General features: G+C 46.7%; 1 protein-coding gene and 1 pseudogene across 4 annotated transcripts in view; both read left to right on the forward strand.

The window, feature by feature from the left end:
- Positions 1–13,880, forward strand: part of tshz2 (teashirt zinc finger homeobox 2) — a 769,641-nt gene that overhangs the window by 52,947 nt on the left and 702,814 nt on the right. The window lies entirely within an intron of this gene.
- Positions 9,366–10,906, forward strand: LOC140428336 (endoplasmic reticulum resident protein 44 pseudogene; annotated as a pseudogene).

The following is a 13,880-nucleotide window of genomic DNA, read 5'->3' on the forward strand; positions in this document are numbered from 1 at the left end:
TCCCTGTCACTGCGGATTGTTGATCAATTTTGTTTCCTGTTTTTAGCTTGTCTGCTCAGTTGAATTGTCTTTGTTAAGGTTGAATCATCTCTCAATTGCAAGTGGTCAGACAATGCTTCACCCAAGACACTAACAGTAATTCTGTCCCTGATTAGTTAATCTTTTAAGCTGCTATTTTCACTGTTCTCTGCCATTCTATACAGGTCATTGATAAATGTATCAATAAGTTTTCCTTGACTTTGGGTATGCTTGTTAAATTTAGCCTGCTTGACAATGGTATTCCTTCACAGCATATGTAGAGAAAGGAAATAGAGGAGTATGCTGATAGTGGTCAACGAGGACGGGTGGGAGGACGCTCAAGTGTTTTTATTACATCATTGTGCTCAGATTTTTCTTTGCGATCCTTTGCCTGACCATGATATTGTCTGTCCAGCCACCCATTGTGTATAAGAACGCACTGACCAGCCCGCTGCAAGGCCTGGTGTAGTGTGATATCTGGTCAATGTTTTTTCATCAATTCAGCCATGCTTCTGTCTGGCTAAAAATCTGCGACTTCTTCAAAGCTTTCTGATAATGGCAGAAACCTTTCCATATTTGTTCTTTCACTCACTGCCACTGGAGAGTATTCCTGGTCTTGTTGTGCTAACACAGAATATTCACAGAGTCTGCTGAGATAAGGAAGATGTTTACTTTATTGGAACATCTCTTACTGTGGCTTCCTTAGCATGAGGTCCACAAGAGGAAGACAGGTTATGAGACATTGCATCATTCCCTGTGATGATGTATACTGTCGCATCAGCATCACACAGTTATAATTACCCCTTATACTACAGTTATCAATATTAAGACTATTTATGATTATAGATCTGTCTGGAATCAAAAACACAATTTCTAAATTAGCAGATGATGCCAAAATTGCGTGGTGGGAATTTGATAGATAATACTGTGGAGTACTACAAAAAATTATGTAATAATATTAATGAACATGGAGAATTGGTAAATGAATTTCAACATTATATCCTCTCAATCAGATACTGCTATTCTGACTATGAAGGTAAATGTGAGGTTATAACATTTTACTAAGAAAAATAAGGAGGTTGCATGTTATTTGGAAATTGGAAACTGAAATTGCGCAGTAGAGCAGAAGGATCTGGTTGTCAGATTATTAAAAGGGTATAGAGGCACTGGCGTGGTTAGAAAACAAAATTACAAGTCTGATATCAGAGGCTATATCTATCACCAACAGATAAAGAAACTGCCATTATTCTCGAAAAGCGAAGAGACTACTGATACAGGGTGAATTTTAATACTGATCTTTATAATTTTGATAGAGCGGGCATGGAAAGAGCTTTTGCACTTGTGGGGAAGAACAGAACCAGAGGTTATCAATATGAGATATGACAAATAATCCAATAAGGATTTCAAAAGAAACTTCTTTGCCCAGAAAGTGGTAAGAATGTAGTACTTATTACAAGAGGAAGCTGGATAAGTTTATGTAGAGAAGTTTAGTGAGAATAAATAACTTCAAGAAATCAGCACAAGTAAAGAAATAGTAGTCGAAAAATTAATGGGATTAAGTGGTGAAATATTCCCTGACAACCTGGATCCTAGGATTTTAGAAGAGATCGCTGCAGAGATATTGGATGCTTTGATATTCCTCAGATTCTAGAACTGTTCCTTTGGTGTGGAATGGGATGAACCTAACCCTTCGATATTTAAGAAAGGAGGAAGGAAGAAAGCTGGAAGCTATAGGCCAGTCAGCTTAACATCAGTAGTAGGCAAAATGCTTGAACTTATTATTAGGGAAGTGGTAGAAACACATTTTGAAAAGTGACTAAGCTGAGTCAGAAAGGATTTATGAATGCAAAATCCTGTTTCACAAATCTGTTTGAGACTTTTGAGGAGTTAACAAATTAGATGGATATTGGGAAAACTGGTGTAGTGTATTTGGATTTTTGAAAAGCATTCAGTGGATGCCACATAAAAGGTTTAGACATGATTACATGATAGAATTTTTTATCAAGAGGGAGAGTGAAGTAGTTGATTCGGAGACTAGGGGCTGAATCTCAATAAAGGAAACTATGAAGATATCCCGCCCCCGCCGGTTGCCGAATTCTCCGGCACCAGAGATTCGGCGGGGGCGGGAATCGCGCCGCGCCGGTTGGCGGGCCCCCCCTCCCGCGATTCTCCGGCCCGGATGGGCCGAAGTCCCACAGCTAAAATGCCTGTCCCGCCGTCGTAGATTAAACCACCTACCTTACCGGCGGGACAAGGCGGCGCGGGCGGGCTCCGGGGTCCTGGGGGGGGCGCGGGGCGATCTGACCCCGGGGGGTGCCCCCACGGTGGCCTGGCCCGCGATCGGGGTCCACCGATCCGCGGGCGGGCCTGTGCCGTGGGGGCACTCTTTTCCTTCCGCCTTCGCCACGGTCTCCACCATGGCAGAGGCGGAAGAGACTCCCTCCACTGCGCATGCGCGGGAATGCCGTCGGCGGCCGCTACCGCTCCCGCGCATGCGCCGCCCGGAGATGTCATTTCCGCGCCAGCTGGCGGGGCACCAAAGGCCTTTTCCGCCAGCTGGTGGGGCGGAAATTCGTCCGGCACAGGCCTAGCCCCTTAAGGTTGGGGCTCGGCCCCCAAAGATGCGGAGCATTCCGCACCTTTGGGGCGGCGCGATGCCTGACTGATTTGCGCCGTTTTGGGCGCCAGTCGGCGGACATCGCGCCGATACCGGAGAATTTCGCCCATGAGGTGTGAGTTGGCCTTGATAGATTGGGGAGAGTCACTTAAAGGGATGACAGTGGATAGGCAATGGGAAACATTCAAGGAATGCATGGGGGAACAGCAGCAACTGTTCATTCCTGTCTGGCACAAAAGTAAAATGGGTAAGAGGGCCAATCCATGGCTTACAAAGGAAATTAGAAATAGTATCAAATCCAAGGAAGAAGCATACAGATTGGCCAAGAAAAATAATAGGTCTGAGGATTGGGAGCAATTTAGAATTCAGCAAAGAAGGACAAAAGGATTGATTAAGAAGGGGAAAACGCAGTACGAAAGTAAGGTTGCAGGGAACATAAAGACTGACATTAGGAGCGGGATTCTGTGATCCTGAGGCTGCGTTTCTCGACGGCGTCAACACGGCCTCAGGATCAGCAATTAGGGGCCAGCACGGCACTGGAGCGGTTCACGCCGCTCCAGCTGCTGATCCCGGCGTCAAATGGGCGGCACGGCATCCACGCATGCGCAGTGGCACCGGCGATAACGCGCGCATGCGCAGTGGCTTCCTTCAACGGGCCGGCCCCGACGCAACATGGCGCAGGACTACAGGGGTCGGCGCGGAAGAAATGAGACCCCCAGCCAGAGAGGCCGGCCCGACGATCGGTGGGCCCCAATCGTGGGCCAGGCCACATCGGAGCCCCCCCCCCCCCCCCCGGGGTCGGACCCCCCATCACCCCCCCACAGGCTGCCCCCCGCCCCTTCCACGCTGAGTTCCCGCTGGCTGCTCGGCCCACCCTGGGCTGAGAATCGGCGGGCCGGCGTTGGGAAGGCATGGCGCGATTCACGCCGATCGCGGGGATTCTCCGGCCCGGCCCCGGGCTGAGAGAATCCCGCCCTAAGAGTCTCGATAGATATGTGAAGAGAAAGAGATTGGTAAAGTCAAATGTAGACCCCCCTACAGACAGAAACTGGGGAATGCATATAAAGGGTCAAAGAAATGGCTGGGCAATTGAATACATACTTTGGTTCTGTCTTCACAAAAGAGGACACAAATCAGATACCAGAAATGTTCAAGAATGAAAGGATTAGTGAGAGGGAATAGCTGAGGGAGATCGATATTAGTGGAGAAATGGTGCTGGGAAAATTGATGGGATAGAAGGCGAATAAATCCCCAGGGTATGATAATCTGCATCCCAGAGTGCTTAAGGAGGTGGCTCTGGAAATAGTGGATATATTGGTGGTCATCTTCTGGGATTCTACAGACTCTGGAACAGTCCCTGCAGATTGGAGGGTTGCTCATGTCACTCCAATATTCAAAAAGGGAGGTAGAGAGAAAGCAGGGAATTCTTGACCAGTAAGCCTCATATCGGTAGTGGGGAAAATTCTTGAATCCGTTATCAAGGACTTTATAATGGAACATTTAGAAAGCAGTGGCAGGATCAGTCAGAGTCAGCATGGTTTATGAAGGGGAAATCATGTTTGACAAATCTGTTGCAATTCTTTGAAGATGAAACCAATACAGTTGACAAGAGGGAGTCAGTCAATGTGGTGTATTTGGACTTTCAGAAGGCATTTGACAAAGTCCTGCATAAGAGATTATTGTGCAAAATTAAAGCTCATGGGACTGGGGGAAGTGTATTGAGGTGGATAGAACTCTGGTTGGCAGAGAGGAAACAAAGAGTAGGAATTAATGGGTCCTTTTCAAATTGGCAGGCAGTAACTAGTGGGGTGCCACGGGGTCGGTGCTGGGACCCTAGCTATTCACAATATATATTAATGATTTGGACGAGGGACTAAAATGTAACATCTCAAAGTTTGCAGATGATATCAAGTTGGGTGGGAAGGTGAACTGTGACGAGGATGCAAAGATCCTACAGCATGATCTGGACAGATTGAGCGAGTGGGCAAATCAATGGCAGATACAGTATAATTTGGATAAGTGTGAGGTTATTCACTTTGGAAGCAGAAACAGGAAGGCAGATTACTACCTGAATGGTTGCAAATTGGGAGAGGGGAGTGTGCAGCGGGACCTGGGTGTCCTTGTGCACCAGTCGCTGAAGATAAGCATGCAGGTGCAGCAGGCGGTAAAGAAGGCTAATCTTATTTGGCCTTCATTGCGAGAGGTTTCGAGTACAGAAGTAGGAATGTGTTGCTGCAATTATAAAGGGTCTTGGTGAGGCCACACCTAGAATATTGTGTGCAGTTTTGGTCTCCTTTTGTGAGGATGCATGTTCTTGCTCTTGAGGGAGTGCAGCGAAGGTTTACCAGACTGATTCCAGGGATGGCGGGACTGTCATATGAGGAGAGATTGACTAGGTTAGGATTGTTCTCTCTGGAGTTCAGAACAATGGGGGGGGGGGGGGGGATCTCATAGCGACTTATAACAGGACTAGACAGGGTAGATACAGGGAAGATGTTCCCAATGGTGGGTGCATCCAGAACCAGGGGTCACAGTCTGAGGATTCAGGATAAACCATCTTGATGAGGAAACATTTCTTCACCCAAAGAGTGGTGAGCCTGTGGAATTCATTACCACAGAAAGTAGTTGATGCTAAAACATTGAATATATTCAAGAGGTGGCTAGATATAGCACTTGGGAAGAATGGGATCAAAGGCTATGGGGAGAAAGCAGGATTAGGCTATTGAGTTGGATGATCAGCCATGATCGTGATAAATGGTGGAGCTGGCTTGAAGGGCCAAAAGACCTCCTTCTGCTCCTATCTTTTATGTATCTATTATTAGGGCTCATAGGATTTGGGGCAACATATTGGCATGGATTGAGGATAGGCTAATGGGTAGAAAATAGAGTAGGAATAAAAAGGACAGGAAATTTGTGTGTTGGTAGTGTAACGCAAGAATACTGCCGCTATTTACAATCTATATTCATTGCTTATATAAGGGGACTGAAAGTAACATTTCCATTTTTGGCGATAACAGAAATTGGATGGGAAAGTGCATAAGATCACAAAAAATCAGAACAGGAGTAGAAACCCATCAAGCATGTTCTACCATTCCATACAATCAAGAATGATCTACCTCAGAATATATTCAATCATTTGAGTGAAGAAATTTCTCCTCCTCTCAGTCCTAAATGATCACCCCGTATCCTGAGTCCTTACTCCATGTTCTAGGCTCACCAGCCAGAGAATACAAACTCCCAGTCAAGTCCTTTCAGAATCTTGATATCACTTTTTATTCTTCTAAAATCCACAAGTGGTAAATTCAATTTACTCAGCCACTCATCAGAGGACAACTCTCATCCCAGGGACCAATCTACTACTGTATTGTCTCCAATGCAAGTATATCCTTCACCAAACCCCTACACTATTGTAGCAAAACTTTGTTTTTGTGTACCTTTTGCAATAAAGGCCAAAAAAGCATTTTGCCTTCCCAATTGCATGGTATACCTGCATGCCAACTTCTGTGTTCCTTGCTCCTGTACACAAAAGTTTCTCTGGACATCAACATTTGTAAGTTTCACGTCTTTTATAAAATACTGTTTTTCAATTCTTGTTACCAAAGTGAATAACCTCACACTTCCCCACATTATACTCCAGCTGACACCTTTTTGCCCACTCACTTAACCTGTTTATATCTCTTTGCATCCTCTTTGTGTCCTTCTCAGAGCTTACATTCCCAGTTCGCTTTATCATCAGTAAACTGAGACACATGACCCTCTATAGGTCAGATTTTCCTCCGATTCCATGGCGTGTTCTGCAGCGGTGGAGGGCGGCTCACCAGTGGCCGGTGGTGGGATCTTCTAGTCAGGCCATTGTCAACGGGTTTCCCGTTCAACATAACTCTTGCGCTGGGGGAGAGAAAGGCGGAGGGGAGGGGCGTGTAGCCTCGGCAGGACCGTGAGTTCCCACCCGTATGAACGGCCAGAAAATCCCATTCTATATCTTTGTCTTAAGTCATTAACATAGATTGCCGATAGCTGAGACCCCAGCACTGAGCTTTGTGGTACGTCTCTATTCATTGCCTGCCAAATTGAAGTGCCCTGTTTATCTCTACTTGTTGCTTCCAGTCTGTTAACCAGTCTTCTATCCATGCTAATCCATCCCTTAACTCCATCTTGCATGTTAACCTTTAGGGCGAAATTCTCCGGAAACGGCGCGATGTCCGCCGACTGGCGCCCAAAACAGCGCCAATCAGATGGGCATCGCGCCGCCCCAAAGGTGCGGAATGCTCCGCATCTTTGGGGGCCGAGCCCCAACATTGAGGGGCTAGGCCGATGCTGGAGGAATTTCCGCACGGCCAGCTGGCGGAAACGGCTTCAAAATGCTAACTGTGTTTCTCTCTCCACAGATGCTGCCAGGCCTACTGAGTTTTTCAAGCATTTTCTGTTTTAGTTCAAAATTCTTAAGGAGGTTCGACAGTGTAGATGCAAAAAATGTTTCCCGAAGCTATAGAATCTAAAACATTGAGTCACAGTTTCAGAATAAGAAGTCAGCTATTTAAAGGCCTTTCTTGCCCCGCCAGCTGGCGCGGAAATGACATCTCCGGGCGGCGCATGCGCGGGAGGGTCAGCGGCCGCTGACAGTTTGCCGCGCATGCGCAGTGGAGGGAGTCTCTTCCGCCTCCGCCATGGTGGAGACCGTGGAGGAGGCGGAAGGGAAAGAGTGCCCCCACGGCACAGGCCCGCCCGTGGATCGGTGGGCCCCGATCGCAGGCCAGGCCATCGTGGGGGCATCCCCCGGGTCCCGCCGGTAAGGTAGGTGGTTTAATTTACGCCGGCGGGACAGGCATTTTAGCGGCGGGACTTCGGCCCATCCGGGCCGGAGAATCGAGCGGGAGGGCCCGCCAACCGGCGCGGCGCGATTCACGCCCACGCCGAATCTCTGGTGCCGGAGACTTCGGCGACCGGCGGGGGCGGGATTCACGCCAGCCCCCGGCGATTCTCCGACCCGGCGGGGGGTCGGACAATGTCGCCCCATGTGTGGCACTTTATTAAATGCCTTGTGGAAAACTAAGTGTACTACATCTACTGGTTTCCCCTACGTCTACCCTGCTAGTTACACCCTTAAAAAAACTCTAATATATCTGTCAAACACAGATTCCCTTCTGTAAAATCACGTTGATTTTGTCTAATCATGCTACGATTTTCAAAGTGCATTGTTAAGATTTCCTTCATTAAAAGTAAGTGGCAAGGAGGTTGCAAAGAGGCTACTGCGGATAAATTGAGTGATAGACGAGAACAGGCAGGTAAAATCCAGTGTGACAAAGGGAAGTAATCTACTTTAGTAGGAAAAACAAGAACAGCAGAATGTTTTTGAATGGTGAGACACTGGGAAATGTTCAGAGTACCAGGGTGGCCTTATACATTCATCTCAGAAAGTTAACATGCAGGTGCAGCAAGCAATTAGGAAGGCTTTAGTTGCAAAGTGATTTGGAAAGTAAGAATGAATCGGCTTAACTAGGAAGTTGTGAAGGCCACAGTTGGAGTATTCTGCCCAGTTTTTTGTCTCCTTACCTGAGGAAGTGGTTACTTGCTCTAGAGGGAGAGCAATAAGACCCATAAGCTCCAATGGTAAAGGTATTGTACTACGATGAGAGATTTAATAATCTAGGCCTATATTTCCTGAAGTTTAGAAGAATGAAATGTGATCGAATTGAGACATATAAAATTCTTAAGGGAATAAAAGCAAAATACTGCAAGTGCTGAAAATCTGTAATAAAAACAGAAAATGCTGAATTAATCAGCGGGTTCGGCAGCATCTGCGGTGATAGAGACAGAGTTAGCGTTTTGAGTCCGCTCTGAAGAAGAGTCCTATGGACTCAAAATGCTAACTGTGTTTCTCTCTCCACAGATGCTGCCAGGTCTACTGAGTTTTTCAAGCATTTTCTGTTTTAGTTCAAAATTCTTAAGGAGGTTCGACAGTGTAGATGCAAAAAATGTTTCCCGAAGCTATAGAATCTAAAACATTGAGTCACAGTTTCAGAATAAGAAGTCAGCTATTTAAAGATTAAGATGAGGATAAATTTCTTCACTCAAAGCGTTGGGAAACTTGAGAATGCTCTGGCCCCAAGAACCATGGCTGCTCGATTGTTGAGTATATTCAAGACAGAGGTAGATATTCCCCAAAAATGTCAAGGACCTACAGGATTTAGGGGTGATACAGGAAGGTGGTATTGAGGTCAAAGACCAGTCATGAATTTGTTGAATGGTAGGGCAGGCTCGAAGGGCTGAATGGCTCACTCCAGTTCTATTATGTCCTTAAGTTGTCTGGGTAGATGATTTAAGATGAGCTAAATAACCTTCCTTATCTGTAATCAATGTGCAAAGAAGCTTAATTTCAGGGAAGGGCTTTCACAGACTTTGGTGAGAGGGTGAGGAGTGAAAGACACAGGGCGGGATTCTCCGTTAACTGACGCCGAAATCGGGAAAGGCGATTGGGCGGAGAATCGGTTCCAACGCCAAAACTGCGGCAGGCATCGATTTGACACCAAATCGCAATTCTCCAGCACCTTGACAGCAGCTACAATGCATTCTGGAATGCACATACAGTAAACACCGTTTGCATATCATTAGCGGGCCCGACCCGGTATTCTCCAAGACCTCTGCAATTCTCCTCTTCCAATGGGTTTGGTTCCCGGTGGCATGGTACACTTGTGCATTAAATATCGTGAAACTGGTGGTTCCGGGGGGCGCCCTGCGGTGTAAGTGGAGCAGAGAGACTCGGAGAGGGGAAGCAGTGTGGAGCCCGGCCAGCCCACCCACCTACACCTATACCATGAAACCTACAGCACCTCTGCTACACTCTCACTCCATCAGACACATCCTCCTCCTGCTGGCCATGTGGCTTACTAGTTCAGCTCCGAGTGAAATAGTAAATCTCGACAGTGGAAATATTGATGAACTCTTAGGCAATGCAGACGTTGCACTAGTCAATTTCTATGCTGATTGGTGTAGATTCAGTCAAATGCTACACCCCATCTTTGAAGAGGCCTCCTCAGTTGTGAAAGACGAACTTCCAGGCACAAAACATGTAGTCTTTGCCAGGGTTGATTGTGACCAACATGCGGATATAGCACAAAGGTACCGAATTAGTAAGTATCCAACATTAAAATTATTCTGAAATGGGATGATGACGAAGAGGGAGTACAGAGGTCAAAGATCAGTGAGTGCACATGCAGACTTCGTCAAGCAGCAGAAAAATGATCCTGTTCAAGAGATTCTGAATCGGAGTGAATTGGGAACAGTTGATTGCAGCAAGCGAAACATCATTGGATTTTTTTAACAGAGATTCCAACAATTACAGGGTCTTTGAAAAAGTGTCCAATATTTTACGGGTTGATTGCGTCTTTCTGGCTGTGTTTGGGAGTGTGGCAAAACCGGAGAGATATATTGGTGATAATGTAATTTTCAAACCATTTGGGGAGAATAGTCCTGACATGGCGTATTTGGGTTCATTAACCAACTTTGACCTGACATTTGCCTGGACAAGTGTGTTCCACTGGTTAGGGAAATTACTTTTGAAAATGGTGAGGAGCTAACTGAAGAGGGCCTACCATTCCTTAAACTGTTCCACTTGAAAGAGGACACTACAAGCTTGGAGAAATTCCAGCAAGAAACTGCACAACAGTTGATCAGTGAAAAAGGTACGATAAACGTCCTGCATGCTGACTGTGACAAGTTCCGTCATCCTCTTCTGCATATAAAGTAGACACCAGCAGACTGCCCAGTTATCGCTATTGGCAGTTTTAGGCATATGTATGCCTTCCCAGACTTTAAAGACTTAGATACTCCAGGTGTACTGAAACAGTTTGTATTGGATCTACACTCTGGGAAATTACACAGGGAATTCCACCATGGCCTAGATCCCACTGATGTTGCTCCCGGACAGCCAAATGAAGTCGCAAGCAGCCCCCAGAAAGCTCATTCCAGAAATTGGCTCCAAGTGAACACCGGTATACTATTCTCAAGCGAGAGAAAGATGAATTATGGATCTAATGAAGGAACTGTACAAGACCAGAAATCAAAGAGCTTTGCCTGATGAGAGGCAGAAATACTAAGCCTATATTTTCATAAGTCTGTGTGGACAGTTTTTATTTTGGATAAAACAAAAAAAAAAGAAATGTTTGACGAACTGTGGGTTTTTCTTTTTCTTTGCTTCCCTGGCTTGTGAATATGTTGATGTACTGTGGTCATTCAGTGTAGTAGATTTTAATAAAACTGTTAAATGTATAACTGGTGGAAAACACTGATCATTTGCAGATCCTAAATTTTTTCTAATAGAAGGCCATATCTTGTTTTAGGATTTGCCAAGAGTATACTTGCCACATACTTTCACTATCCCATTAAACAGGTCTTATCTTTTGGTGTTCTGTTTCCACATTTTGTCGATGCAAGCTTTCTTTAAATAAGTGGAAAGTGTTCATTATTGCTTGCTCTGTGGGAGTAACTTGAGGTGTTCCTGTTTCACATTCTTTGCAGAATGTGTCGACCTCTTAATTTTGAGGAAACAATATTAAAATATGTGGCCTACCAAAAAAAAAAATTGTGAAACTGGCAACGTGACTGATGAAGGAGAGAGAGAGGAGGTAGGACCCGGAGAGGGGCGACTGAAGGCTGCCGGCCTGTACACTGGCCATGCTGGCTGGGGTGGTGCTGGTGGTGGTAGTGGGTAGGGGGGGGGGGGGGGGAGCAGGGAAGGGGAGGGAATGGGGAGAACAGGCCAAGTGGCCGGGGTGACCCCCTCAAGGTACTGGGGCGGTGTCCAGGCACGGGCTGCCATTAGATGCAAGGCAGCCATCTTGCTGCGCGTCCCACTGACCACCCACCCTGGCTTCTGGTTCATCAGTGACACATGACCGTATGGGGGTCCCACCCCCCGCCACACCCCAGGCGGCTGCCACTCGCCAAAGCCCACCCAGAGCAACACCCACAGTCGTCCTTATGGGGGCCACAGTGCCTACCCTTGACAGGGCAGTGCCAGCCAACGGTACCCCTGGCATCAAGGATGGGAGTCAGGGCCAGAGGCCCCCCTGGGGCCAAGGGTCTGGGGATGGGAAGGGGGGGGTGGGGGAGCCCGCAGTGCCAACTGGGGCCACCATGTAGCTCGGTGGGCCTGGTTGGGCACAGGGATACGCACCATGCTAACATGTCGGGCTTTCACCACCTGCAGACAATGGATATTCAAATTAAACTGGCAACGGTGGCCTTCCTCCTAGTCGCCGCAGCCCTGGGGGATGCCCTGCAGCTGTACGAGCTGGAGCTGAGGAAGCTGCAGCAGCGGAGCATGCAGCAGCAGAATAGGAGGCAGCCACCTGGGATGGAGAGCCGGCCGCCCAACAGGCCGAGGGGAGGAGGTGCCAAGGAGGCGCCGCATGAAGCCTCATGCGTACCAGCACCGCCCATCATTCGAGGACCTGTCGGACCGGGCATACCGTTGAAGACTCCAGCTGAGCACCGAGACAGTGCAACATATCTGCCAGATAATGTCACACCCAGCACCGCGGGGGTATGGGGGAGGACACCCGCTTCCGGTGGCCATCAAGATGACGGTTGCTCTGAACTTTTACACCACGGCTCCTTCCAGCCGTCGAGTGCAGACCTGTCCGGGATCTCACAGACCTCGATGCACAGGTGCATCACCGCAGTCATGGATGCCCTATATTCCCAGGTGCCTCAATCCATCCATTTTGATGTGGACAGAGCCCACTAGGATGCCGGGCAGCGGGGTCCGCCGCCATCAATGCGATGGTCTGGGTCCAGGGGGAGATCGATGGGATGAATCTCCCCCAATGGGAACCTGCAGATGACAGGCCGCTGTACACAAATCAAAAGGGATACCACTCAATGAATGTGCAGCAGAGTTGTGACCATCAGCTGCATCATACATGCCTATGCCAGATACCCGGGCAGTGTGCACGACTCCTTCATCCGTACACGCGACGATTCCTGACATCATCCTCCATTCCAAGGACCAGACCCGCGGGATTCTCAGAAAAGGAAAATCCTGCTCACAGTTATTGGGATATCCAAGTGAAGAACCAAATGTCAGAGAAATTAGAACACCGGTGCTGATAGATTGACCTCCGCCAAGTTGTGCCTGAGTAAAGTGGAACAACAGAGAGAGAAGAGCAAAGATAAAGGATTATTCGAGGCTACACACGTTTTTAAGGGAAGCTCAAAACTACCAAGAAGATAATTAATTTCATGATGAATTGTGAATAAACATTGGAATTGGCACAGTAAGAGGATAATAATATGAAATCAGCAAGGAGTAAGCTCTTGCACCACTTGTAATACAAAGATGCCAGTAGAGACAAAATGACTTGGTGACACACCACTACACAAGTCCGTACCCTGAACCACATTTCCCGTTGCCAATTCTTGCATGTTACTTTTGTCCAGGAAAATTAAATCAGCCTTGTAAATCCTTTACTAAGCACAATATCAAATGGCACTGCATTGATTACTACAAGATACTAAGATTACTTTTTAAAATGTATTTTCAAGTTTAAATGTGATTTCTGATACATTATGCAATGATCTTCGCTAAATTATAAAATGCAATGATTCTAGAACGTTTCTTTTTCAATCACACAAATAAAGTACACTAAGCAATTGGAATCAAATTCCACAATCCTTCACCAGAGTTAAGTTACTGTGAATACTATAGGTAACAGTTTAAATTGTTTCTGTAGTTATTCCAGTCTGTATTTCTACTTTCAAAAGTTGTGTTCAATAGTCCCTCTTTTTTTTGTGATGTTTTGCCAGTTCTCATATCTCAGCCTCTTTGATGATGCTGCACTGCATTAATCACTGGAGCCCATCTTCAATGAAATGTCTGTGAAACCCTATTGTGTGTTCCATGTGAATTCTCCGCCCACAATGATTTATACACTTGAAGTAATAAAAGCACTGTGCAGGCTGCCACCCCAGGATTCTGCAATACGTGAATCTATCACATCAAAGCCCAATTTGGGTGGTGCTGTTGGAAACAATTATAGCTTAAGGTTCTTACTTTTAACTGAAAACTATTTTTTTTTAATGGGCTCGCTGCATAGAAAGGCCATGTAGGCAGATAGGCAACCTGCTGTCTTCATTGATGCTGTTCCGTAACCGGCCACGTGAAATGGCCTAAAGTACTAGGACCCGAGCTTTATCATTTGCATTTACTACATAGAGAGATAGAGAGTTCCTGGTCCCAAACAGG

The sequence above is a fragment of the Scyliorhinus torazame genome, chromosome 8 (genome assembly GCF_047496885.1).
Source record: "Scyliorhinus torazame isolate Kashiwa2021f chromosome 8, sScyTor2.1, whole genome shotgun sequence".
Classification (NCBI taxonomy): domain Eukaryota; kingdom Metazoa; phylum Chordata; class Chondrichthyes; order Carcharhiniformes; family Scyliorhinidae; genus Scyliorhinus; species Scyliorhinus torazame.